The 25,905-nt window shown below is 36.5% G+C and overlaps 1 protein-coding gene across 2 annotated transcripts in view; it reads left to right on the forward strand.

Annotated features, from left to right (window-relative positions):
* Window positions 1-8,181: 8,181 nt before the first annotated feature.
* PJA2 (praja ring finger ubiquitin ligase 2) overlaps window positions 8,182-25,905 on the forward strand; it is a 70,160-nt gene continuing 52,436 nt past the window's right edge. Inside the window, exon 1 of one of the 2 annotated variants that reach the window (XM_080804851.1) lies at window positions 8,182-8,317. The gene's annotated coding sequence lies outside the window, so the exon portion shown is untranslated. The remainder of the gene's footprint in view (window positions 8,318-25,905) is intronic. The other variant, XM_080804852.1, reaches the window with a different exon arrangement.

Below are 25,905 nucleotides of genomic sequence, written 5' to 3' on the forward strand. Positions count from 1 at the left end.
ATATATATCAAAAAAAGAAAGAAAAGGTTATTGTATGATGTGATAGATATGTTAATAAGTTTGACTGTGTTAATTGTTTTACAATGTGTATGTATAGCAAAACATCACATTGTATACCTTAAATATATATATGATTTTATTTGTAAGTCATAAAAGTGAAGAGGGGGAGAAACTTTGGAACGATTCAAGAAAAATTATATCCCCCCAAAATAAGAACGGTATGGCAAAAGGGAGAAAAGTTAGAAATTTAAAATGCGATGACTGAAAAATTATTTCAATGGAAGGAATTAAGGATAAAGTTTAAGAACTCTAAGAAACCTGGAGAAAAATAGAGAAGATGAAAGTGTGAGAGAAAAGAATTGGAAGAGATCTAAAAAGCAAAGAGAGGGGAGGAAATTAGCAATCTAGTAATATAGAAAAATGTTCCGGGACTCAAAGATTTAGTTCTCTATACAGAAAAAATTTACTGAATGCCTAAACAGATGAATCAAAATAGACCCACATTTAGAACAAATTGTTACAAAATTTTAGAACAAAAAAAGATACAGAAAATGTGCTAAAAGCTTTCAGAGAGAAAAAAGCAGGTCACCTACTGTTATTATTCAAAAATCAGTTTCAGAAAACTTAATACATTCTTGCAAGTTTAAGCAGAAAAAGGATTTATTATATTCTATAAAGTGGCTGGTAGAGCGGATGAAATAGGCTCTAATTTGGGCATCCAAGAACAATCTCCCAAATCACACTGGAAAGCTGGACCACCAAGAGAACTTCTGCCCTTGCCATCAGAAGCAAAACAGAGCATCAAGAGCTGTTCGGTGAATCAAGGAAATCATCACTGTAGTTCCCAGCTCCAGAACCCCAACCTATGTTGGAAGGTTGGAATGAAGGCTGAGAAGCCAGTCTTTATTGTCCATTATAGTACAGCCCACATTCTTCACGATTAAAGTTTCACAGCTGCCATATAACTGTGTTTAGTCTCTCTGGGAAAGGAGAGAACCACTATCTTTATCAATCACCACATCCACTTCTTAGTCCTATGTTGATGTCCTGAAACCCAGTGGTTCTCAAATCCTAGCCTGCATTAGAATCACCCAGAGGGTTCATTAATCACAGTGCTGGGCCCCACTCCCAATGTTTCTGACTCAGTAGGATTAGGATACAATATGAAAATTTCCATTTAGTTCCTAGGGAATGCTGATGCTGCTCCTGAAGTTTCAATAGTATGAGAACCACAGGTGTAACCCATAGAATAAATTATGTCACAGGCTGTAACTGGTTAAGTATTTATATTTTCTTCTTTCAACTATTTCATGTTCTTTGCTCTGTCTCTCTCTTTTAATTTAAAGTCAATTAATTGGGGCACGTGGGTGGCTGAGTCATTAAGCAACTGCCTTCCACTCAGGTCATGATCCCAGGGTCCTGGGATTGAGTCCTGCATCGGGCTCCCTGCTTTGCCCTCTGCCTGCCTCCCCCTTCCTATGTTCTCTCTGCGTCAAATAAATAAAATCTTTAAAATAAATAAATACATAAATAAATAAATTCAATTAATTAACATACAATGTATTATTTGTTTCAGGGGTACAGGCCTTATATAATAACCAGTGTTCACTATAACACATAACTTCCGCAGTGTCCATCACCCAGTAATCCCATCTCTCCACCTCCCTCCCCTCCAGCAACCCTCAGTTTGTTTCCTATGATTAAGAGTCTCTTACGGTTTGTCTCCTCTGGTTTTGTCTTGTTTCATTTTTTCCCTCTTTTGTTCTCTTGCCTTCAACCAGGACACAGCTGGTTAAAGTTCTTTAACTATTTGGTGGGGATTCTCAGCATAAACTTGGAACACATGACTGAAGATGGCTCCTCCTCAGCCAGCATGGGTAAGGAAGGACCTCTCCCCATCACATCTCTCTCTCTCACCACTAGGTGGACCTTACGTCTTCAAGGAATGTACTTCCAGTGTTTCATAACAGTTTAGTCTTTGTTACGTTATCTAGGGTTGCTTAATTAATACATGATTTTTTGTAACTAAATATTGTAAATACATGGCAGTGACTTAGTGGTTGGTCAGTGAGTGGTGAAGCAACTGATTTCAGATGCTGGAAAGATGGAGATCCTTGCTTTGCAATGTCAAAGCATTTGGTTAAAAAACAGCTATCACTGTAGTAATTTGGGAGGCAGATAAAGTGTGTGCAGTCTGTAACTCCAGGGGAAAAGTTTTGAAAACAGAATGTTAGTGCTGTATATTGTTGCCACTGACTGTTTGGCAAAGTATGAGATCAAAGAGATGAAGTTAGACAAAAAAAAAAAAAAAAAAAGTAATATGCAAATAGAAATAAAATAGAGAAATTCCAGAAACTTTGGGATTGCAAATGACTGGAAAAGTGGACTTTCACCAGACCCTAACTTGTAGATAAATAACTAAGAAAAGTTTTGATCAACACAGGACAATGAAGACTAATCTTTTGGGAGAAAAAGTCCAGTTTAAGAGTATGACTTTCTCACCCAAACCTGACGGTAGTCACCATTAAATTAAATGATAGGCATGGAGGTTAAGATGCAAAGAATTAAACCAGACTTGAGAATTAAATCTGGCACAGAACTTTGGATATGGCTAATCATAAAACTGCATGGAAGAAAAATATCAGAACTTTCATTAAGATTTGGAAGGAATTCTATTCATAAAGAACTATGAGTCTAGACTAGAAAAACATTTCCCTGTTCGAACTTTAAAACAACCATTTGGTGAACTTTTGGTTGCAAGCACAATGAATTAATTTCCATCCGACTAACCTTCCCACTGAAAGCAATGATGAAAACTGGGGAAACATGTAAAACAAATGTTTGAAGGCATTGAAGAGTTAGCAAAGCAGGTAGGACTTGGTAGCCTATGATTCTTGAGAGAAGTTAAGCACAAGGTTAGCTTCACATTATTCTGTCTTTTTTCCTGAGTGTATACACCAAACTGTGGTACCAAGGACTAGAGTTCAAGCAGAATGTGGTATTCTTAGTACATGGTGAAGACAAGAAGTCAGAGTACAAAGTTGTCAAAATGGCTGAACCATAGTGGAACATCCCCAGGAGGAAGGAACTGCATAAAAGGAACCTCAAAACCTTCATATAAATTCCCTTTAAGTTGTCGGCTGATTCTTAAATGATGCAAGCAAAGAACAAGACTCCAAGAAACCCAGCAGAAAACAGTGACTGAAATTATAAAGAATGAAGCAGAGGTTTCAGTAGTCATACAGTTTGGGAGTCAAAAATGGGAATTTCAGTCCTGCCAAGAAGAGGGATCTTAGTAAATATCCTAAGTTTCCAGTTGAGACACCTCCCAAATGGTCACACCCTAAGAGTCAGAACCACATCCTAGGTATAAGGTCTATATCCTAATAGTAAGGACAAAACCAAAGTACAGTAGACTAACAGAGCCTAAAACCAAGCCTCCATAAGTTCAAGGTGACCTGCCAGTAGATCATGATCACCAATAACTAAGCTATATCCACGCTAGGCTAATAAAAAACCTCAGAAATCCTTCACATTCTTTCCTCCATGTTTCCTTTAGTCTATCAGGTAAATGTTGGCACTCAAGCTTAAAATGAAAGCCTGTATTGAAGATGATAGAGCTCAGGTCCTCAAATGTGAAGCAGAGCTTCCCATCCATCCTACTGGATGTAAGTAATCTCATATAGGTTCTATCTTAATAAGGACTTCAGTTGTTTCAATGGCTAGAGTATCTTAATATACTTAATATATACCTAATATAACCTCTCTATTACTTTATTTAAACATATGGCATAGTTTTTATTATATCTGTTTTTTAGTTGAAGAAAATAAGGCTCAAGACAATTAAATGACCAACCTAAATAAAGGTCATTCAGTTCATAAATGACAAGGCTAAGGTTAGATTTTCTATTCCTTCTTGAGTCAGTTTTTGTGGTTTGCATCTTTCTAGACATTTGTCCATTTTTGTCAAGGTTTTCTACCTGTTAAGCATACAAATGTTCTGTTTTCCCTTATAATTTTTTAAAATTTCTGTAGGCCAGTAGTTGTGTTTTAGTAATTTGAGTATTCTTTTTTTCTTGTTCAGTCTAGCTAAAGGTTTGTCAATTTTGTTGATCTTTTTGAAGAAGCAACTTCTGGTTTTGTTGAAAACCAGACATTTAAAAGAAACATAATGTAGAAACTCTGGAAATCAGATTCTTCTTCCTTCCTGGGGTTTCTTGTTGTTATTGTTTGTTATAGTTGCTTTTTGTTTGTTCAGGGCTTTTCTGCACTACCTACATAAAGTCTGCATTCTTTGTTGTGTGTGACCATGAAAGATTTTACTTGGTTAGTTTAGTGCTCAGCTTATGATTAGACAGACTTCCTTAAATGTCTGGAACCATTATGTCTTCTAGTGTTTACTGAAGGTCTGGGTGTGTTGGGACATGACATCAACACTAAGCCATGCACTGCCAACTCTCTCTTAGCCTTCATTTCTGGCTTTTACAGAGCCTCAAGGTCAGCCTATGGTAAATGCTTCTGGCCTCCTTGGGTTTTTCCTGATCTTATGTACAGGTTAACACAGCCCTGGGTGTGTGGGGGTTTCTAGATTCCTGTGAATACGCTGGAGTTTTTCAAAGCCCCTACAGACATTCTCCAACTTTTCAAGCTTTTTGATTACTCTGTTGTTTGTCCCAACTATTTCCACTGCCTAAAGTGACTGGAAAGTCCATCAATTCCCTCTCATTCACTGTTTTTGACAAATGCGTTTGGAGTAAAGGCTTTTTGCACTGGTTTGGCTCTGAATCAAATCAAATGAAGACAGCCTTGCAAGTGAGATCTTCTAGGGAACCATCAGTTAGGTGAAACTATTCTCTTAGAATTAGGTTTTGAAAGCACTCCAATGTCATTCAGCCTCATTCGGTGGCTGCCAGGTGACTGGTTTTCACCATGATTGTGCGCTGTTTTTCAGTGCAACAGCCAAGCTGGAGCTGAAGGGATTGGGTTAAAACAAGTCAAAACATCACAAAAGCTTGCTGTTCTTACTGAAAGATTCAGCTGTTTTCTTGAAAAAAAGATTTCCTGGATTGCTGCAAGCCTTTGGTTAATATCCAGCATTCAGAAGAAGTTTATTCTGACAATTTTGCCAGTTTTTTTTTTACTATTTTAGTAGACAAAAGAATTTTCAGAGGTCTTTATGTCTCCATTCTGCTGATGTCACTTTAAGACTATATAATTAAAACTCAGGCCCTCTCACTCCTTGTCCAATCAGTCCTCTTTCTATGTTATCTGTGGTCATCAAAGTATATATGCATCAGAATCACCTCGAAGGCTTGCTAAGCTACAGGTTGCTGGGCTCGACACTTAGAGTTTCCAATTCAGGACCTAACTGAGAATATGCATTTTTAAGACGTTCCCGGGCAATGCTGATGCTGTTGGTCTGGAGATCACTCTTTAAGAACCACTCTTTTACACCAGACCTTCAAGCCATTGCCCTAGGGAGTGCTTCTTAACTCTAGAATCAATAATTATTATATGTATAAGCTAATAATACATATTATTATCTCTATATACACATAATAAAATAATACATAAGCTAATATGTATTTAGTACTTACAAGATGGTAGGTATGATATGCTTTACCTTTATTAGGTTTTTTAATCTACTCAAAGACTCATGAGTAGACATTATCACTTTTCCCATATTTAAGTTGGAAATCAAGGCCAGAGAGGTAAATAGATTGCTCAGAGGCACAAAGCTACAAATTCAGGAATTATTATAAAGAATATGGTCGGGGGTGCCTGGGTGGCTCAGTAGGTTAAAGCCTCTGCCTTCAGCTCAGGTCATGATCCCAGGGCCCTGGGATCGAACCCCGCATCAGGCTCTCTGGTCAGCAGGGAGCCTGCTTCCCTTCCCCTCTCTCTGCCTGCCTCTGCCTACTTGTGATCTCTGTCTGTCAAATAAATAAACAAAATCTTTCAAGAAAAAAAAAAAAAGAATATGGTCTGTTTGATTCTAGAATACATGCTTTAGACCTCCACAGCAGTGTTTCCCAAAGAGTAACATAGATCATTTCTGATGCCTTGGATGACTTCACTTGGGGCATGCATGCAGGATTTTAAAAAGTGACTCACATAGTGAGAAAGTGATTCCTATTTTAGCTCTAATTTTCTATCCTTTGATTACATCACAATAAAAACACCATTTGCATGCTTGATCTTTAATGTGTCTAATGCTTGGTTACCTCCCCTTTTAACAGGCTCAGAGTTCAGGCTGAGACATTAGTAGGCAACTGTTTCTAGCTATTACGTTAAAAATGGTTTTGTCAGGGGCGCCTGGGTGGCTCAGTGGGTTAAAGCCTATGCCTTTGGCTCAGGTCTGGGATCCAGCCAGGCATGGGGCTCTCTACTCAGCAGGGAGCCTGCTTCCTCATCTGTCTCTGCCTGCCTCTCTGCCTACTTGTGCTCTCTGTCAAATAAATAAATAAAATCTTAAAAAAAAAAGAAGAAGAAGAAGAAATGGTTTTGTCTACTTTTCTTTCCTTTGCTTTCAACCTAGGATAGATGATGGAGATTTTCCATCATCGTCTTTTTATAAAGTTTCCCTCTTAAAGAAATTGAAAGAAAAAATACATTTATCTAAAGAAAATAATAAGTAATACTGTTAGTAGTATACACACAGAGATATGGTATGAAAAAGATAGAAATTTGAGAAACCCTGCCTTAACAAACTTGTCAGTATATCCAATTGAATCAATATGCAACATCCCAAAGGGAGATTAGAGAAGTGTGATTAGAGTATGAATTATCTTTCAAAGAGGGAGAGACTTGGATGGAAAAGAGCCACAGCTTCTAGAGCAACATGTGTAAAGCAGAGAAACATCAAGTGAGAAACGATTTCTTGGTAAGACATGTACTACAAGGGTGGGCTGAGACTTAGATTTGATTTCACAAAATGTCTATAGCAAATTCTTGTAACTGAAATTCCCATAGTAAATTTTGGATAATTTGCTCCAATCAACAGGAAAAAAAAAAAAAAGAGTAAAGTCTCAGTTCACTAGCAGATTTTGCAGTTGCCAGGGACAGCACAAGAAGTGGGGCGCTTAATTCTTGGGGGAGGGACGCGATAAATATATCCTGGGCACTGGGTGTGTAAGTGGAAAGAGTTGAGGGGGTTGGGGAATAAGGTGGGAGGAGAGCAGGACTGTAATCAGAGAAGCAGACATGTTCAGGATGAAAAAAAAGGACATGTGTGGGATGAAGAAACAATTTAGCATCACTGACATGATTAAGTAAACTGTTACCCGTGTTTAAATTAAGCAAGATGTCCAGGGACTACAGCTGTTGTATTTATTTTGGTTGCATGTGATGGGAGCTGTTACTTCTCGGCTTGACTGCGGATTAGTCTCTAGATGCAAACTGGAAGGTTCTGGTCAGGCCAGGGCTCTAGAGAGGAACCACAGACATCCCCCATCCCCCGCGCCAAGAGAATGAGAAATGAGGATGCAAGGGTCTTACTGCAGCCTGAGAGGGGAAAAGGCACTAGCTAGTGTTCAGAGTCAGGGTGGGGAAAAGTGCCCTTCTTCTATTTTTTCTTGTCCCACCCATATCTGAACTGCAACGGATTGAACCTTATGCCAGGAGACAACCTTGTTACTCAGGTTTCCAGCTCAGTTAGGATTGATTTTAATGCCTCCATTTTGGTTGTTGCTTTGGGATTTCTGAAAAAGTCTAGCTGCGCCAGCCTTTTCCTTAGTTCTCCACACCCCTTTCCCTTTCCCTGAGACCCCGCCTTTTCTCCCAGCCCAAACCACAAAAGGCCGTGCCGGTCCCAGCCCCAGCACTATGCCCCGCCCCCTCCCCGAACGTCGCAGTGCTGCAGGGAAAGGAGGTGGGCCCAGACGGGGACCTGGTTGGGGGGAGTGTAGCTTCATCCTTCCGCTCTTCGGCCAATCGGTGGAATCCTTCTGAGCCAGAAGGGGTCCGGAGAGTAGACACAGTCCAAGTATATTTCCCTTTTTCTGCCACGTCCCAACCATTGACGTGAGCCCACTCCTCGGCTTCCGATTGGATAGGTGGATTTTTCCCGCAGAGGTCCTTTGAGTCTATTGGTCGGTGCTGTTCGGGGGCGGGGCTTGCATGTCCTCCTCCTTCGCCTCTACCGCGGCGCTAGGGGCGGGACGCGCCGCGGCCGCCGCCTCTGCTTCCGCCGCCGCCGCCGCCGCTGCCGCCTGTCGCTGCGCGTTCGGCGGGGGAGGAGTCGGAGGCGGAGAAGAAGGCGGTGGTGGCGGCTGGAGGATCGAGCGCTGTTCTCGCTCCGGAGCCGCTGCACGGTTCGGTGAGGGGATTTTTTTTTTTTTTTTTTAAATCTAGCTTGTTCTGATGTCAGGAATGTGAGGGTCGGGGCGAGGAAATTGCTGCCTTCACCCCCTCCATTTCTTAATTTCTGTCCTCGAGAAGGAGCAGGGCCTGTCCCTGCCCGCTGCGCCGGCCATGGTGGGTGGGGTTGATGGCTGTGAGAGGCCTTCTTCGCGTCCTGGGCCCGGTCCAACCCGGACCTGAGGCCGCGCTCGAGTCCGTGGCCGCCGGGCCCGCACCCCCCAGCGAATGGCATCGATTGATCTGGGGGTCTCCACCGGCCGCTGTTCCCCGCTGCCTCTTCTGCTGTCCTTGGTGCCGTGGCCAAGGACCCCGCTGCCTTTCTCCCGACACTGGCGGCTGTATGAATGTGCCCCCACCAAAACCTCACAGCCGCCTTCTCAGCCCATTTCCAATCATCCCGCATAGAGCTGATCCGTCTTACGCCACAGGCCTGCAGCCCCCGTCCCCCGAGAAACCTTCAGCTGCGGCCGCTCTCTTGGCTGTATTTGCATTTTTTCCGATTGTCACCGAACCTCGGGCACGCGGACACCCAGTTCAAACCATAGCAGTCGTTCTCCCAATATTAGCACCATTCCATCAATGCTGGTGCCAGTTAGCGATGTCAGGTCAGAGCACTCTAGTACATCTGCCTTCAGTTTCGGCCTCCCTCAGATTACTGCCTGTTAATCATTTTGCGCATATTCAAAATGGTGAGTTTAAAGTCGCCCAGACCAAGTTGAAAAAGAAAAAGGGAGGAGGTAAATACCCCTTTTGCAAGGAGGAGGAATAATCTATTTAGGAGATTTCCCTCTCCAGGCATAAAAATTTTTTGCGTATGCATGGAAGCTGCTTTGAGTCTGACGGTTCTGTGAAGTTTACGATTAAAAAAAAAAAGGCTTATTGTATTGTTATTTTTATCATGACCCATTTGGTCAGTTAAATTTCCTTAAAATGGCAGTCACCTCTGCCGAATACTACAGATCATTTGAAGAGTATGTAAATAAATATGAAGATCACAAATAAACGTTTTAACTTTTTTTTTTTAGTTTTTTGTCTCCTAGAATTCATGTCATTTTTATATGAAGTTTATGTTTTGAAAATTAACCACAGACATGCAAGTGTGACGTAAAATTGAACAATATAGAAAAAGGACTACTAGGTAAAATGTGAACATTTCTCATCCTCCAGTCTTAATTCAGTGTCTAAAGTTAACCATTTACTGTGCATCTTTATAAATGCGTTTTTAAGCACATATACGTACATATGAAGTTGGATTTTGTAGGGGGGGGGGCGCGGAGGAATACCAGACACATTGGTATATCACTTGTTTCTTTCTCTTGTTTGTGTGTCTTGCACATTTTTATTTGTTATGTTTAGGTCTCTCTGATACTTTTATAAAGGTTAAGTAGGATTTCATTAGTTTGAATGAGAGCTATAATTATTTAACCTATTGAAAGACATTTAATTAGTTTCTTTTTGCTATCACGAATAATGCTTTATTTGAAGTCAACATTAAATTTGATTAGTTTTAATTACAAACTTTAAATCTTAAAAAAATTTAAAAAAAATTGGAGGAATGTAAGGTGAAAAGTGCAGCTCTCACTTCCCCCTTGTAGTCCTACCTTTATTTTAAAAGTCGGCTATTAGGAAAACTTCCTCTGATTGTTTCTGGAGCATAGATTCCTGCAAATGGAATTGCTGGGTTAAATGTTACGCATATTTTAAATTTTGATAACCATTTCTCCCTCTTTTCAGAATTATTCTTGACTGTTTCTTATACATTTCTTCTCCAGATAAACTTTAGACTGAACTTATAAGTTAAAAAAAAAATCCTTTGGTTTTTTGAGTGATGTTACATTGAAATTTTAAGATTAATTCGGGGCAAACTGACCTGTATGATACTGAGTCTCTCCCCTCATTTCTGTATGCATATATGGTGTGTTTTTCGCTTTTATTCACATCTTGCTTTATATTATTTGGTAGAGTTTTATAGCTTGTTTTTTTTTTTCCCCCTCCCCCATATGTATGGCATTCCTTCTTAGTATTCCTAGCTATCTTTTGATTTCCTCTAGTGGATGGAAACTTTCAGTGACATTTTCTCTCTCTCTCTCTCTTTCTGGTTTTAGGAAAACTTCTGGATTTTTTTCTGTTTATCATGTATCTGATCACTTGAGCTGATAATTATCTAAAGTATTCACAGCTTTCTGGCTTACTTTTCATATTTTATAACTTAAGTGTTTTCCTCATTGCTTTGGCTAGTATACCTCCTATATAATTTTGAATAATAGCAATGATAGCTAAAAATGTGTTGTTTCTGACTTTGAGAGAATTATTCTGATGTTTTAGCATCAGGTATGATGTTTTCTGAAACTTTCTGGTAAATGGAGAATACTAAAATACTTTCTGTTCTTGGCTTTCCAAAATGATTTTTGTTCTCTTTTATTTCTGATGACATTTTTAAAAACTATCAGTGGATGTTGAATTTTATTGATGTTTTTGACTTTTTTAGTGATTATATAAGGGCATCACCAATATTCCCTGGTTAATAATTTCCCCAAAGAGCTCCATTTTAAAGACTCAACTTTATAGAGGATAATTTAGATACAGTAAAATGTGTGTGTTTAAAATACACAGTTCAGTATCTTTTGACAGATACGTACATCCCTGTTAGGACCTCCACATTCAAGAGTAGAATGTTTTCATTACCACAGTCAAAAATATCTGTCATTCCCAAAAGTTCCCTTTGCCATGTACAGTAAGTGACATTGGTATCCCTCAGCCCCATGAAATCATTGTCCTCTCTTTCTCACTATAATTTGGTTTCATTTGTTCTAGAATTTCATGTACATGGAATTACATGATATGTACTCTTTTGCATTTAGCTTTTTTCTCTTAGCATGATGTTTTTGAGAATCATACATGCTTTTGTGTGTTTAACTGATTCATAACTTTAATTTTGAGTAGTGGTCTGTGGTGTTGATTTAGTGCAATTTGTTGACCATTTTACCCTATTTATAGATATATAGACTGTTTCCATTTTGGGGATATTATTGATAAAGCTGCTATGAACATTTATGACATTTGGTTTGAAGACAGAATTTTGGTTCTCTTGGGCAAATACCTAGAAATGCATTTGTTGCACTGTATGGAAATTAATGTTTAAATATAAAAACCTGCCACACTGTTTTCCTATTTTACAGTTCCAGTTGCTCTATACCCTCATCAACACTCGGTTATTTCAGTCTTTTAATTTTAGCCCTTCTAGTGAGTATGTAGTAGTATCACACTGTAATTTTAATTTGCATTTATTAAATTTGCATTTATCTGATGGTTAATGACACTGAAAATTTGCTTTTGGTCGTTCGTGTGTCTTTCTTTGTGAAGTATCTGTTCAAATCTTTTTAAACATTAAGTTGTTTTGTTTCATTGAGTTTTAGGAATTCTTTATATATTTTTGTGTAAGTCCTTTGACCCACACAGACTCATATGTACACAATGCAGTCTGAGGCTTACCTTTTTGTGTTTCCTAATTTTTCAAATTAGAGGATCTTTTAGTTTTGATTAAATTCAGGGGCACCTGGGTGGCACAGTCCATAAGCGTCCAACTCTTGAGTTTCAGTTCAGGTTGATATCTCATGGTCATGTGATCAAGCCCCTCATCAGGCTCTGCACTCAGCTGAGAGTCTGCTGGAGATTCTCTCTCTCCCTCTTCCTCTCGCCCTACAACTTGGGCTCCTCTTTCTTTCTCTCTCTCAAATAAAATAAATCTTGAAAAAAAAATTCAGTTCATCAGCCCTCCTTTTATGAGTTGTGTTTGTGTTCTAAGTTTGGTCAATGCAAAGTTGTGCAGCTCTCCTCTGATGTTTTCTTCTACAGGCTTTATAGTTTTAGCTTTTATCACAAGGTGTATCATGCATTTTGGGTTAATTTTTGTATATGGTGTGAGAAGAGTTAAGGCTCATTTTCTCAGTTCTAGCACCATTTGTTAAGAACATTTTTCTTTCCTTATTGAATCAACTTAGTCAAAAATCAATTGACCAAATACAAGTGAGTCTATTTGTGGACTAACCCCTTGATCTTTCCACATATCATTTTGCCAATACCATATTGTCATGATTATGTTGTTGCTTTATAATAAGTCTTGAAATCAGGTAGTGCAAGTACTTGAACTTTGCTCTTTTTTTTAGTATTTTTGTTGTTTTGAAGTTTTTATTTGAATTCTAGTTAGTTAACATATGGTGTAATAATTAGTTTCAGGTATACAGTACTGTGATTTGACACGTACATACATCACTGGTGCTTATCATAAGTGCACTCCTTAATCCCCATCACCTATTTAACCCATCCCCTCCCCACCTCTCTTCTGGTAGCCATCAGTTTGTTGTCTATATTTAAAAGTGTTTCTTGGTTTGATCTCTCTCTTTTTTTTGGTCCCTTTGCTTGTTTGTTTTATTTCTTAAATTCCACATAGGAGTGAGATCATGTGGTATTTGTCTTTCTCGAACTGACTTACTGTTTTTCAAAATCATTCTTGCTATTCTAATTTCTTTGCTTTTCCATAAAATTTTTTAGAAGTGACTTAGTGGTTTCAGTCTTTCATGATTAAATATAATAGGGCCTTTCATCAAGCTATTATTATATATTAAGTATTATTTTGTATATATTACCATGTTAAGTATACTAGGCCTTTTATCAAGTTAAAGATGTTCTCATTCTGTTCCTTAATGTTGGGAATTTTTATGAAGTGGACATTGAATTTTACCGTATTTATTGAGATGATCATATGGCTTATCTTCTGTGGTCTGTTAATAAGTTGAATTACATTGCTTTATTTTCAGATATTAAATCAACTTTGCGTTCTTTGGATAAACCTCATATGGCCATAATGTATTATCATATTCATAAATTTGTGGATTTGATTTGCTCAGTTTGTTGAGTACTTTTTTGTATTTATGTTCAGGAAGGTTGCTTTTTCATGTGATTTTTTTGGTATTAGGATCATGCTGGTCTTACAGAGTTTGAAAGTGTTTCTTAACATTTTCTGAAAAATTTCGGTTGAGTGGTATTTGTTTCATAAATCTTTGTTAGAGTTTGCAAGCTAACCCATCTGGGCCCAGAGTTTTCTTTTTGAAAGGTTTTAAAGTATTAATTCAATTACCTTAATAGTTGTAAGATGATTAGGGTTATCTGCTTGAAAGCTTTTGGTTTTTGACTACGTGAATCACTTTTACTCACTATGTGAGTGTTAGTGGTTTTTGTCTTTGAAGGAGTTTGTCTTTCATCTGTTCATCTCCATAGAGTTGTTTCTTTATTATCCTTTTAGTGTCTGTAGTTACTGTAGTGATGTCTTTTCATTTATTCTTTATGTTGGCAATGTGTCCTCTCTAGTCTTTATTAGTTTGTGTAGAGGTTTATCAATTTTAGTAATTTTTCCAAAGATCCAGTTTTTTGTTATATTGCATAAAAAAAATACAACTTTTCAGTTTCATTGATTTTTGGTCTTTACTATTTATTTTTGTATGCTTTTGGGTTTAAATCCATTCTGTTAAAATTCTGTAAGGTATAAGCTTGGTCCATTGATTTGAGACCTTCTTATCCTTCTAATAGTGCTTTAGATTTTCTTATATTGGTATTTTCTAAGTTGTTTTTTTTTTTTAAGATTTTATTTATTTATTTGACACAAAAAGAGAGCACAAGTAGGGGGAGCAGCAGACAGAGGGAGAGGGAGAAGCAGGCTCACCGTGGAGCGGGGAGCCTGATACAGGGCTGGATCCCAGGACCCCAGGATCATGACGTGAGCTGAAGGCAGATGCTTAACTGACTGAGCCATCCAGGTGCCCCAGTATTTTCTAAATTCTTATGTGACTTTCACTTTGACCCATGATTGTTTGGAAGTATATTGTTTAATTTCCAAATACTTGGTGATTTTGCTTAAGTCTTTTTGTAATTGATTTCTTTGTTTAATTTTTCTGAGGCAGATAACATACTTTGTATAATTTCCTTAAGTTCTTTGAAGTTTGTTTTATGGCCCAGAATATGTAAATGTTTGTAATGTTCCATATGTATTTCAAAATAATGGGCATTTTGCTGCTTTTGAGTGGAGTATTCTATAAGTTCTGTATTTCATATTATATATTTTACATTAAGTATTCTGTAACTGTCAGGTCAAGTTGACTGATGGTCCTTATTAGGTTTTATGTTTCTTTACTGAGGTTTTGTCTGCTTGTTTTGTTGATCATTGCAAGAAGAGTTGAAGTCTCCAAGTGTAATTGTGGATTTGTCTATTTTTCCTTTTCTATCAATTTTTGCTTCATGAATTTGGAACCACTTTTGTTATGTGCATATATATTTAGGATTCTTATGTTTTCTTAGTAAATTCACCCCTTTATATAATATGCCTTCTTATTTCTGACCGTATTCCTTCTTCTACAGTCTGTTTTATCTGATGTTATTTGATATCACCAGTCTATCTTTTGGTTAGTGTTTGCATGATAAATCCTTTTACTTTACATCTATGCCTCTATATTTAAAGTAGTTTTGGTTTTGACAACCAACTTTTTTTTGATCCATCCTGACCAGTCTGGCTTTTTAATGAGGTTGTTTAGATTGTTTATATTTAATGTAATTATTAATGTGATAACATTTAAATCTACCATCTTAGTAGTTTTTTAGTTAATCTATCTGCTGAATGTTCTGTATTTTTATCTTCATTATTAGCTCGCCACTTACACTTATTTTGCCTCTTTAAAAATTTTATACTGGTTTCTCTATGATTTGTATTATACATCTTTACTTCCACTCTATATTCAGGCAATGTTATACAACTTCTTATATAGTTTTAGAGCTCCTCAGCAGTATATTGTCAATTTCTTCTTAACTATTTTTTGCACTGTTATTGTCGTATATTTTATTTTTCATAAGCCATAAGCTCATAATACCTTGCTACTATGATTGCTTTAGACCTGCTTTGTCCATCATGTCACTAGCCAGTGTGACTATTTAATTTGAATTTAGAATAGTTAGTATTAAGTTTAAATTAATTTTCTCTGTGTACTAGCCATTTTGTAAGTGCTTAGTAGCCACTTGTAGGTTTTAGCTTTCAGATTGAACCACCTAAGAACGTTTCTATCATCTCAGAAAGTTCGATCAGTGAGTGCTACTTCACATACTTCTGTTTTGAAATAATTAAAAAGTAAGGCAAAAATATGTTTTACATTTATCTTCACATTAAGTGAAGATAATTTAGAGTTCCACATTTCTTTGTAGAATCAAATGTCTGTTTTCTACCCTTTCGTAGTTTCGGTCTATTGGTAACAACATCTCTTGGGTTGGCTAAAATGTACTCTTTTTCTTCTTTTTTCTTTTTTTTTTTTGCAGAGTATTTTGCTAGGTATAGAATTCTTTGTTCATAGTGTTTCTTACATTAAAGGTGCTGTATATATTCTTTTCTTGATTGCATGGTTTCTGATGAGAAGTAGGTTGTAGTTCTTCATTCCTCTGTATCAAAATGTTTCCTTTATTGTTGGGTTTTTATTGCAGGTTGAAAATGATTTGTATTGAGGTGTGCATGTTTTCTTTTTATAGGGCTTTTTGTGAGTTGTTGCTGAACTTTTCTTAGATATAAGGTTTGATCTCTTAAATCATATTTGGAAATTTCTCCAGATTTTCTCTTCTAATTAGTTCTTCTGCACCACTTACTCTCTCTTCTTGTGAGAATTCCATTGCATAGCTGGTAGTTTTTGATAAAGTCCTACAATTCTTGGAGGCTCTGTTTGTGTCTTCGCCACACTTTTTTTTTTTTTTTTTAATTACTTTGTATTTCAGTTTGGGTAATTTTTCATGATCCCTCTTGAAGTACATTTGTACTTCCTCCCCCCTGGTCATTTCATGGACCCATAAAATGCTTTTTTTGGAGGGGGGTATCACTATTATGTCTTTTGTTTCTTACAGTTGCATTTCCATCTCTTGAAATCCTTGATCTGTTTCCTGACTCTATTCCAGAAGTATTTTTTTTTCTTTTACTTATCCCCTAACCACAATGGAAGACAGTGATTAGTGTCCTTCTGTTAGTAGTGTAAGGTTTTCTCCCCAGTATGGGTGAAAGGTCCAGGTAGGACTTTATTCTTTTCTTTGTTGGAAGGCAGTACCTTCCTTCCCTTCTGAAAGATACCTCCTTAGTCTCCAGCCTGGTTCCCAATTTTTTCAGCATCCCTGGGTAAGAGCCTTTGAGTGGGTGCCAACTTTCTATGTTTCTGCAGTTCTCAGAGATTTTGTACTCTAATTCAACCCACACTTTGTCTTTACTTGCAATATAATTACCTGAGATGAGGAAATGTAAAACACTCTTTAGGGAAGGTAAATTATCCTGATCCTCTAGGAAATAACATTCAACATATAGGAAGGATGCATTTTGTAATTTCAAGGGGAACCACTTAAAGATTGGTACCAAAAGGTACATCAGACAAGCTAATAGGTGAAGTAAAATGGAATAGTTACAAAAAAAAAATGGTTTTTTGACCAGTACCAAAGTCAAGAAAGGAAGGATAAAGGAACAAAGAACAAATGAGAAAGATGATACTTAAACTCAACTATATTGATAATTATGTTAAATGTAAATGGACTGTGCACTTCAGTCCATTTATATTGTAATACATATATTGTTAGGCCTTATAAATAAGACCCACCTATATTCTGCTTATAAAAAACACTTTAAATCCAAAAGTACAAATAAGATGAAAGTAAAAAAAATTGAGTATTGTCTGCAAACACCAAAGGAAAGCTGATGTGGCAATATTAATCCTGTGCAAAATAGATATAGGGCAAGATGTATTATAAGAAATTGAAGAATATATTCTAATAAGTGGGTCAATTCATTAAGAAGACATAATAATTCTGTGTGTTTAGCTAATAATACAGCTTTTGAATGTAGAAGTTAGCATAAATAACAGGAAAGATGTGTATGTATTCATAGCTGAGATTTTAAATATACATGTAAAGTCACTGATAGAACAGTTACAAAAACTATCAGTAAGGGAATAAAATTGAATAACATGATTAATCACTTTGACATAATTGACATTGATAGAACATCATATCTAACGACTGAAGACCATACTTCTTTTTTAAGTGCACTTCTGACATTTGACAAAGTAATTCTTAAAGAATTATCACATTTCAGATTGATATTATATAGTGTATGTTTTCTGATCATTGAGGAATTAATTACAGTTCAGTAGCAGAAAAATAACCGGAAAGCTCCAGATGTTTGGAAGTGAAGCAAGACCTTTCTAAATACTGCATTAATCAAAAACAAAGTCACAATAAAAATTAGAAAACATTTCAGTCTGAAAAACAACAAAAATGTTCCATCAGAACTTATGGAATGAAACTGAAGCAGTACTTTACGAGAACTCTGTAGCTTTCTGTGCATATATTAGTAAAGAAAAAAGGTTAAAAATTATTACTCTAAGCTTGCAACTGAAGGGAACAACAAATCAAACCCAAAGAAACTAGAAAGAAGATAATAGTATATAGAAAAGTAGAAATTAATGAACTGCAAATGTTTTATAGTCAGTTTGTTGAGAAGACTTTTTAAAAACAATAAATGTGTAATGAACTAATGAAGGAAAAAATGGGAAAAGACACAAGTTACCAATACCAGGAATGTAAAGGGCATTAATACAGATCTTTTGGATAGTAAATTGTTAATAAGAAGAAATTATGAGCAGCTTTATATTAATATTTGATAAGTTGAATGAAAGATCATAATCTTTGAAAAACACAACTTATGAAAACTGACATGGGAAATGGAAAATGAGTTGACTAATGTCTAAACAAGTTGACTTCATTGAAAACTTTTCTGTAAAACCCCGGGCCGAGATGGCTTCACTGGTAAATTGTAAACATTTAAGTAAGATACATTGCCACTTTTACACAAATTCTTCTGAGAGAAAGTATAAACATCAACCACAACATTTTATGATTTTAGTGTAATCTTGATAGGAAAAGCTAACAAAAGCATGACAAAAAGGGGAAAATTATAGGCCAGTATTTATCATGAACATAGATACTGAAATAATCCAGTGATATATACAGAAATTTGTTCCAGGAATGCAAGGTTGGTTTAATGTTTTTAAAATTAATCAGTGTAGTTCATCTCTTTAACAGAACAATATAGAGAAACAATAGGATCATTTCTGCAGATAAAGAGAAATAATTTGACAAAGTTCAACATCCATTCATGATAAAAATCCTCATCATCTTAGCAAATGAAGAGAATATCCTTTATTTCCTCAAGATTATCAGAAAATGGCAGCACCTGGGTGGCTCAGTCAGTTAAACATCTGGCTTTTGCTCAGGTCATGATCTCAGGGTCCTGGGATGGAGCTCCATGTCAGGCTCCCTACTTAGCGGGGAGTCTGCTTCTCTCTCTCCCTCTCCCTCTGCCTCTCCCCTCCCTGTTCATGCGTGTGCACTCTCTCAAATCTTTTTTTTCTTAAAAAGAGTATCAGAAAATGTACAGTTAACAGCATACTCAATGAAAACCCTTGTTTCATGTCTAATATCTTTCCTTCTATTCACTGTTATATTGTTATATATGTTTCACAAGGCTTGTATGCAAAAATGAATTTTAAGGTGTATATTAGCAACAAAAATGTGTAAAATAAAATTAGAAAAGTATCTTTAGAATAGCATTATGTAGCACCTGAGTGGCTCGGTTGGTTAAGTGTCTACCTTTGGCGGAAGTCATGATCCCAGGACATCGGGCTCCTTGCTCAGTGGGGGTCTGCTTTTCCCTCTCCCTTTGTCCTCTCTCCCAAGTAAGTAAGTAAGTAAATAAAATAACATCAAAATATGTGATATCTCTAAGAATAAATATGATAAAAATTGAGGAAAACTTCTATGCCAAAAATGATAAAACAGTGCTCAGGGACATCTTATTTTATTTTTATAAGATTTATTTTAGAGACAAAGAGTGTGGAGGGTGAAGGGGCAGAGGGAGAGAGAATCTCAAGCAGATTTCCTGTGCTGAGCATGGAGTCTGACTCAGGGCTCAGTCTCTGTCAGCCCTTCGATCTTAACTAGAGCCAAAATCAAGAGTCAGATGCTTAATTGACTGAGCCACCCAGGTGCTCCTAGAGACATCTTAAAATATTTTAATAAATAGAGAAATATTCCATCTTTATGTAGTAGGAAACTCAGTATTGTTACCATGTCAGTTTCCCTTAAGTTGAACTATGGGTTAAATACAATCTGAAAATTCCAGATTTTTTTCTTTTTTTTGTCAAATGGATTCCAGAATTTATATTAAAATGTAAATGTCTCAGATGTCAAGACTTACTGTGAACCTATAGTCATTAAAACCGTGTGTATTGCGGCGCCTGGGTGGCTCAGTGGGTTAGGCCTCTGCCATTGGCTTGGATCATGATCTCAGGGTCCTGGGATCAAGCACTACATCGGGCTCTCTGCTCAGCAGGGAGCCTGCTTCCCCCTCCCCCTCTGCCTTCCTCTCTGACTACTTGTGATCTCTCTCTGTGTGTCAAATAAATAAAATCTTAAAAAAAAACCAAAAAACAAAAAAAAAACCCATGTGTATTAGAACAAGGTAGATAAAAAGGTCAGTGGAAGAATATGAGTGTCTAGAAATAACCCTTCATATAAACTGTTCTTGGTTTATGACAAGAGCTCCATGAAATTAAGAAGAGAATGCATTTACTTTTAATAAATTGTGTTAGATAAAGTAGATATCCACATGATAATGAAATGAATCTTGATTTATACCTGATGCTATATCTTCAAAAGTTCATTTGAGTTTCATCAGATCTAAATGTAAAAGCTAAAATTATGAAACTTGTAGAAGAAAAGCTAGATGAATATCTGTATCACCTTTGCAAAAATTTCTTAAGTAGAACATAAAATTAATAAATTAGACTGTAGAATTAAGAATTTCTATTTTTCGGGTGCCTGGGTGGCTCAGATGGTTAAACGTCTGCCTTCAACTCAGGTCGTGATCCTGGGGTCTTGGGATCGAGTCCTGCATCAGGCTCCCTGCTCAGTGGGGAGCCTGCTTCTCCCTCTGGCTCTCTCTCTCTGTCTCTCATGAATAAATAATAGAATCTTTAAAAAAAAATTCTATTTTTCAATCTATCATTAAGAAAGGAAAAGGCAAGCCACAGACTGTTAGAATAGTTGAGATAAATAAGTCGGGTAAAGGACTTGTATCAAGAAAATACACGTAAATTACAAGTCAAAAAGAAAAAGGCACACAGCTCAGTTTTTAAAAACATGCAAAAAAGTGACCAGATTCTTTACAAAAGAAGGTATACAAAAGGCAGTGTACACAGGTAAAGTTGCTCTATGTTATTATTCATCAAGGAAATGTCATCATCACACACCTACCAGAATGGCCAGTGTTAGAGACTCACAATAACAAGGGTTGCTAAAGATACAAAGCAGCTGATAACTATTATATGTTGCTGGTGAGGACCACTTTGGAAAACTGGTAACAACTGTTATAGTTAAGCATGGCTCTGTACTGTGACCCGGTAATTACAGGTCATACTACCCAAGAAAGGTAAAAAATGTGTATAAGAATATTTATAACAACATGAATGAATCTGAGAAACATTGTGTTGAGCAAAAGTAGACAGACACAAAAGAGTTCATACTATATGATTCCACTTGTGTAGTTTAAAACAGGAAAAACTAATCTAGGCTAGAAGTCCAGAAAGTGGTTGCCTATGGTTTGAGAGAAGTTTAATCAGTTCGAAGGGGTGAGAGAGAACCTTCTGAAATGATGGTAATGTTTTATATCTTGATGTAGGTGGTAGTTATTTGGATATATGACATAGGAAAAAATTCATTGAACTATAATGCATGCTGAAGAGTTTTGTACTTTTTAAAAAATAGTTCTTCAACAAATGATTGCAGAGAAAAGGAAAATATTTGAAAAGATTTTATCATGAAAATTTCTAAACAAATTTCTGTAGAGTACAAGGAAACCACATTTATACAACATCTTGCATCAACATTTTGCCATGCTTGTTTCTTCGTTTCTCCAAATCCACTCAAATAAGCTCTTTTTTTTTTTTTTGTAGTTAATACACATCGAAATGTCTAAATATCATAGGTATATTAATTTGTTTTGGACACATTTTGTGAATTTTTATCATCACGTGAAATTTGCTACACTTAATATGCACAACATTGAATTTTCTATTTTTCTTTTTTCCTGTACTTTTTTTTTCTTTTCTTGGCTTATTGACACGGAAATAATTCTAAGCTGTTTCTTTATTTGGAACTGATTTGATTTGGCATCCCAGAGGAGGGTGGGTTGAGCAGGGCCCTTCTTAGGTCACATTTGAATCAGGTCTTCCTATCTAAATGAGAGGTAAATTTGAGAAATAGCCTTCATCCTGTTTTTTTTAATGGATTGGTATTTTATTCTTCCATCTCAATTTGTATTTGACTTTAATCTTTTTTTTCCCCTTTGCCAATTATATTTGCAGTAAACCATAAAAAGTTCTCTATTGTTCTACTGTGTTGGCTATATGCCTATTTAATTCTTTCTTTACAGATTTCTCTCTATGAATATTCATTTAAACATGGCATTTTGTAGCAGTTATTTATTTATTTTAAAGCTTTATTTATTTGAGAGCAAGAGAGCACTCACATGAGAGAATGAGAGAGAGTGTGCATAAGTGAGGGGGGTGTGGGGAGAGGGGCACCAGGAGAGGGAGAAGCAGATTCCCTGCTTAGCAGGGAGCTCAACATGAAGCTCCATCCCAGAACTCTGAGATCAAGACCTGAGCCCAGGGAAGACCCTTAACTGACTGAGCCACTTAGGTGTTCATTTTCATAAAACTTCTTAAAACAATTTTTTAAACAATTTTTAAAACTATTTTTGATGAGATAGAGGCTTTCCATAACAAGTTGGAAATACAGTTTTTTTTCTACTTAAATATAAAAATTTTGGATTATCTAAAGGTCTGTTTCCAATTATATATATTTTATGTTTCTTAGTGGAATTTTCACTGTATCCGTGCTGAGTTTATTAAAGCTTTTACAGTAATTGACAGAAAAGTCATGAAAATTGGTATTTCAGTAAGCTTACTAGCCTTTTATCAGATTATCTCTTTGTGTTAGTAGGGATAGTAAACCCATTTGATCTCAGAAGTTTAACAGTTGTACTTTTAAAATTTCTCTCTGAATTATCTATTGTCATTTCTACAGTTGTTCATTTACAGAATCTAGTAGTCATATCCCGAAAGTTTTCTTGTGTGTCAGCTTGTAACTTCGAAGTCTAGTGGCTGATAGTACATTATTTGATTTGCTACAATTGACTTTATTAATGAGTCTTCTTGTTTGTAGCAGTATATAGGAATAATATCACCTTAGTCCTTAATTATTGTGTATCTGCTAGTTACATTTAGTAGAATATTTTGCAGTTACCACCATGTACAAGCAACCTTTTGTGCTTGTGCCTAGAAGATATGAAAAATCTAGAGAAAAATTAAAAAGAATATGTAAGTATGAGAAATAATTTAAGTGTAAGCCTAGATTGTTATTCAGAGTAGATACTTTGAGTAAGTAGATACTTTGAATCTCTTGGAATGTTTACTTTGCCTTAGCAGCTAAAAAAAGAAAGATGAGATAATGTTAGTAAACAAAGTTAAGGAGCCTCTGAGTGGCTCAGTCGGTTAGGGGTCTGCCTTCAGCTCAGGTCATGATCTTGGGGTCTTGGGATAGAGCCCTGTGTTGGCCTCTCTGCTCAGCGGTGAGTCAGCTTCTTCCTCTCCCTCTGTGATCTCTCTTGCTCTTTCTCAAATAAATAAAATCTTTAAACTAAGTTAAAATGTAATTGGTTCCATCATATACAAAACAGGTTTCTGGCAGTACTTGTTATAGTTTGTCATAAACTCATTTTGTCATAAAGTTTGTATTACTGAATTTATAACTCAAGTTTGATAATAATTAACCAAAATTTTGTATGACTAAGTAATTATTTTACTGAAGGGAAATACAGGCTATGATGTAATTTTAGAAGTTTGTTTTATGAGGAATTTTAAGAAACATTTTTAGGGTATTTTGTAGGCATTTTTATAAGGCAAATATGAGAGAATATAAAACAAATTTTCTAATGGGCTTGGAAGAGTAATCAAGACTTTGCCTTTCAAATAGTTGGATTAAATTATATTTGTTTCTCAACTTACTTTTCTATTTCTAGGAAAGATAGTTGGACAATGAGTTATTTATAGGCAGCCTGCTAATTGAGAGAAAGTAGTTGAAACTATATACATGATAAAGGGTTAATATCCAAAATATATTAAGAATCATGCAACTTAATAGCAAAAAACCAATCCAATTAGAAAATGGGCAGAGCATATGAGCAGACATTTTTCTAAAGACAACATACAGATGGGCAGCAGGTACATGAAAAGATGCTCAGTGTCATTAATCATCAGAGACAGGCAAATCAAAACTACAATGAGATATTAACTCACATCTGTTAGAACGGCTTTTATCAAAAAGAAAAGAAATGACAAGTGTTGGCGGGGATATGAAAAGAAAAAAAAAAAATCCTGTGCACTCTTGGGGAGTTTGTAAACTGGTGCAGCCACTATGGAAGACAGAATGGAGGTTCCTCAAAAAATTAAAAGTAGAACTACCATATGATCCAGCAGTTCCACTTCTGGGTGTTTATCTAAAGGAAACAAAAATACTAACTTGAAAAGATAACTACACCCCTAAATTCTTTGTAGCATTATTTATAATGGCCAAGGTATGGAAACAACTTAAGTGTCTATTGATTGGTGAATGAATAAAGAAGATGTGGCATAAAGCCAGGGAATGCAAAGGTTTGCTGGCATTCACCAGAAGCTAGAAGTGAGAAAGGATTCTCTTCTAGAGCCTTTGGAGGGAAATATGGCCCTATTGACACCTTGATTCTGGACCTTTAATCTCCAGAACTGTGAGAGAATGTTTTAAGCAAAGAAGGAAAGACAAGAAGAAGGGATTTTCCTAGGGAAGGAAAAAGTTGCAGTGTGTGTGTGTGTGTGTGTGTGTGTATACACGTACAATGGAGTATATTCAGCCATGAAAAAAGAATGAAATCCTGCCATTTGCAACAATATGGATGGACCTTGAGGGTATTATACTAACTGAAATAAGCCAGACAGAGAAAGACAAATACTGTTATGACCTCATATGTGGAATCAGTAAAAGCTCATAGATAACAGAGACCAGATAGGTGGTAGCCAGAGGTGGGAGTGGGAGGCAGGCAAAATGGGTGAAGAGGGGCAAAAGGTACAAACTTCCAGTTACAAAGTAAATAAGTCATGGGAATTAATGTACATTGTGGTGTATGTAGGTAATAATACCATATCATATATTTGAAGGTTGCTACAATAGATCTTAAAAGTTCTCATCACAAGAAAAAAATTTGTTACTATTTATGGTGATGGATGTTAACTAGATGGATGTTACTTTGATGATCATTTAGCACTATATACAAATATCAAATCATTATGTTGTATACTTAGTACTAATATGTCAGTTACACCTCTGTTTGTTTTTTGTTTTTTGTTTTTTTTTAAGTGAGTTATTTTTGGCTTCCAGCAAATATGTCACAGGGGTATCGATCCAAGCTTTTAGTTGAAACTCTCCTAGAAGTTCAGCGGATTTCTCCTTTCCTTTGCCTAAAACTTCACTTAAATCAGCTAGATTTAAATTCTGAAAGTAAGTGTTCCTGATGCAGTAGGTATGTAGTGAGTATCTGTTAGAGAATAGGTAGAATATAGGAGCTAAGCAGCAGGTCTGACATTGTCCGCCAGCAGAACACCAGGATAATTCATTTTGGTACTGTTGATCCTAGCATGGCACTACCTCTGCTGCAAATAAGCAGATCTTTTATTTTATTTTTTTTTTAAGATTTTATTTATTTGTTTGACAGAGAGATCACGAGTATGCAGAGAGGCAGGCAGAGAGAGAGAGAGGGGAAAGCGGGCTTCCTACTGAGCAGAGAGCCCATTGTGGGGCTCGATCCCAGGACCCTGGCTGGGATCATGACCTGAGCCGAAGGCAGAGGCTTTAACTAAACCACTGAGCCACCCAGGCGCCCCAAGCGATCTTTTAAAAGGGAGAAAATATGCTTTCATGAGTTGGCGGTAGGAAATCTTTGTTCTAATAATAAGTATAAGTATAAGAAAAATTCAGTATCTTAGTGCATGTAATTTAAATTATTTGTGTTTGTTATTTATTGCAGGGTAATTTGTTATGCTTCAGTAGAACTAATAGCTGGGAACATTTATTATATCTCATAGTTTCTGAGTCAGAAATTCAGGAGTAGCCTGTCTGGGTGATCTCAAGGTCTCTCAGGAGGTTGCAGTCAAGATATAGGTTGGGACTACGGTCACCTGAAGACTTGATTGGGACTTACTGAAGGTGCTGCTTCATGGGTGATTCATTCACATGGCTGTTACCAGAAGACGTGAGTTCCTTCTGGCTCTTGGCAGAAACTGCCAGTTCCTCAACATGTGGACCTTAGGATTGCTTGAATGATCTCCT

This window comes from Martes martes (assembly GCF_963455335.1).
Source record: "Martes martes genome assembly, chromosome: 5".
Taxonomy (NCBI): Eukaryota; Metazoa; Chordata; class Mammalia; order Carnivora; family Mustelidae; genus Martes; species Martes martes.